Raw genomic sequence first — 3,645 nt, forward strand, 5'->3', positions numbered from 1 at the left:
ATGATTTTCGATATAGAAAATAGTGGAAATGCAAAAAGCCTCTCTCCTTGTAGATTTCTCAGAAATATGAGACTGATGTAGTGGTATTCTAAAGAATCAAAAATAATGTAAGGCCAGGTTCAGAGGGTCCTTGTGAAATGTGTTTGAACTTTATTTGGCATAAAGTAGGGAGATATGAAAATAATTTAAACCAAAGAGTTTGTTATAAAGATTAATTAGGATATGTATCCAACGTACACCATTCAGGAGATCATTATAATATTGGAGAAGCAATGGGATTGAGCAATCATAAAAATTTGAGGACACGGCAGACATACCAAGTTGTGAACAAATAGCCTGAGAAGTGGGGAGACCATGCTCTTTTGACATGATTGTAGGAGTAGTAGAGCTATTAACACATGAAGGAAAACTGAGAGGACAGGCCAGCTTTGAAAGAACTCAGATGGGGTGATATTGGCAAGGTAATTGCAAATGCAGAATTTGGGGACAGAACAGACAAGAACTAATGATGGGAATTATGGAATACAATGCACCAATGTGATCCCTGAACTCATTCATATGAACAAGGCTGGCATGTGAAAGACGAGCAACAGAAAGCAAAAGAGGGAGAAAACAGCTAAAGCCTCATTATTCTGCACAACTCTAGGGGGCAGAAGAGGAAGATGACTTAGGAGCATCAGGCAAGGAAGCATTTTACAAGTTGGAAGCCCGGCAGTAGTGTGAAAGTCAAAGAAGAAATGAGAGAAAGAGAAACTATCAGGATGATTAAAAAGAGGAGTAGAGTGTGATTGGAAGTTTGCAAAGAAATACACTGAGATCACTAGGGGCCTGTGACATCATGGAGACATCATCAGAGTGGAAAGCAAGCAATTTTAGGATGTTAGAAGCCAGCAGTATAGATGTTACTCTTAAGAAGGTACGGATGGGAAAACAGAATAAAGAAGAAACACAGCTAGTAGACTAGGGTGATCTGAGTGTTTATTTTCTAAGAGATCGATTGGACTGGAAGGAGTCTGGATTCTGTTTTGCTGAGTGGTTGTGGAGAGAGAAAGAGATGGAGGAGGTACTAAGGAGTACGAAGAGTTGACCAATTGTCCACTAACCTAAACCATTCCATGATGAGGTGAGCTGGGGGCTGACATGCACAGAGGCAGACTCTAACAAAAGACACCTTTTAAGAAAAAAAGGAGTAAAAACAGGATAAAGAGGAAAGTGTGCGTGCGTGTGTGTGTTTTTAAGCGTGTATGTGTTTAAGTGTGTGTTGGGAAGAGAATGGCACCTCTCATGTCATGATGCCTCCCCCACAGGCTTGGAAAGACTTCCTTCTATAGGAGGATCAGAATTATACCTCCACTGGTCAAATCTTTTATCCTGAGATTTAAAAGATGTGCTGTGGGCAGATGTGAATGCTACCTGCCAAGGCTCAATAAGTCACAATAAGTGTATATATATATATATACACATATGTGTGTGTGTTGTACATATAAAATATATGGTATATATAACATATGCATATTATATATAATATATTATCTATATATAGTTGTATATATATATGTATGTGTATATATATATATATATATATACACACACACACACACACACACAAAGGAGAGAACCTATTCCCTCAGTTTGTCTTCTGACATCTACAGTTGCTCTGTGACATAGGCACTATGCCTCTCCTCCTAACACATACTCTCTCTCTCACACACACACACACACACACACACACACATTTTTAAAATTAAAAATATAAATTATTAGAATATTGAGGACTTGGAACATGGCTCAACAGGTAATGATTCTTGCCACCAAATCTAAGGATCTAAGTTTGATTCTCAAGACTCACATGGTGAAAGGAAACAACCAAATCCCGCAAGAAGTTGTTCTCTGACCCCCCTTAATTAATCAGTTAATTAATTTTAATATTGTAGTGGTTTGAATGAGAATGGCCTTCCATAAGGTCATATATTTGAATGCTTGTTCTTTATTTAGTGGAATTGTTTGGGAAGAATTTAGGAGGTAGGCCTTGTTGGGTAGGTTTAGCCTTGTTGGATGTGAGATGTCCCTGGTGGTGGATTGTGATATAAAGCTTTCAGCTACTGCTCCAGCACCTGTCTGCTTTCCTCCAAGATGAATATGGACTAGCCATTCTAAACTGTTAGCAAGCTGCCAGTTAAATGTTTCTTTTATAAGAGTTGGCTTGATCATGGTGCCTCTTCACAACCATAGAACAGCAACTTAGATAAAAATAAAATGTGCAATAGAAATAAAATATTGACTGCAAATCCTAAAGACAGCAGACAGCTGTCTCTAGCACCAACTCTCCAGCATATAACTGTGTCACACATTCTTGGGACACAGATGTGCTAGGGATAAAACTCATGTCCCCATAATTGCTTGCTAAGCACTTTACCAACTGAGGTATCACTTCAGTCATGAGCTCAACTTGCACTGCTGATGTTTTGAACCAACTATGAAACACATGAGTGGCTCAGATGGAAAGTGTCAGCATTATTCTCCAGTAGCAAACATGTCTTAGGCATTGTCTTAGGTAGGGCTTCTATCACTAGGCAGAGAGGCCATGACCATGGACAATCTTTTTTTTTTAAAAAAATAACTATTAACAGATTTATTTGTGCAATCCATAAAACAGCAGGACTAAAGTGAACTTCAGCAAAATATCATTTCCTGGGACATTTCCTTTTCCCTAAAGGCCAAAGTTCCCAAGGCTCTGTACTTCTGTTGGCAGAGCCACAGCATGAGGGATGTGTTTACTGCCATCCTTTTCATGAGGGCAGAGCAGTCTGGAAACAGCACCCACCTAATGAGCTGTGCTCTGTAGGAGTGGATTCGAGTCACCCAGATTGAGATTTGGAGGTGCACACTCTGATGATCTACTGGCAGAGCCATTCTTCAGTTGTTTTCCAGAGCATTCATTCTTTCTCCAGTGGGATCAAGTGCGCTGGGATGTCTACCTGGAATATATCCTTTGCCCCTTTCCTGGGTATGGGCTCCAGTAACCACCTGGTGTTTGAAACTTGAGTCAGGTACTTCAGCTGCAGGTTGGTTAGCACAGCTTAAGTTTCCAGTTCCACAGCCTCCTCAGAAGCTAAGGTTTCTGCACACTGAAAAGTCTCTCCAATGTCAATAAGTCCAGCTATCACCCCTCTGCTGTATTTTTCTCCTGCCTGTAGTAATGTCTAAATCTGTGTCCAGGTCATCCCCAACCTCTCCATCAACACTTCCTGCTATGCATCATCTTCCCAGTCCTTGTGAGCAATGTGGATGGCAATGGTATATTTCTGAAGGCTGCTCAAAAGGGGACAGTCAAGAGTCTTGACTCCATTTAAGATTAAACCAGTGTAGGGCTGACAGAAAGATAAGCAGGGAAACTTCATTTTCCTCAGAGTCTCTGGGCCACGCGGCAGACTCCAGTTTACACCCAGTCCTCTGTCTTCCAGGGTTCCCAGAAGGCCGTCAGTACCAAAGGCTCCTGAGAATGGGTGGATAATGTCTGCTCTAAAGAAAGGAAAGCTCACTAGAGGGCACAGGGAAAGCATCCTAATTAACAAAATCAGAAATGAAAAGGGAAACATAACAACAGATCCTGAAGAAATCCAAAACACCATCAGATCCTTCTAC

General features: G+C 40.7%; 1 pseudogene; it reads right to left on the minus strand.

The window, feature by feature from the left end:
- Positions 1–2,936: 2,936 nt before the first annotated feature.
- Positions 2,937–3,401, minus strand: LOC110304005 (annotated as a pseudogene).
- Between the last annotated feature and the right edge of the window lie 244 nt (positions 3,402–3,645).

Source organism: Mus caroli, chromosome 10 (assembly GCF_900094665.2).
Source record: "Mus caroli chromosome 10, CAROLI_EIJ_v1.1, whole genome shotgun sequence".
In the NCBI taxonomy this organism is placed as follows: Eukaryota; Metazoa; Chordata; class Mammalia; order Rodentia; family Muridae; genus Mus; species Mus caroli.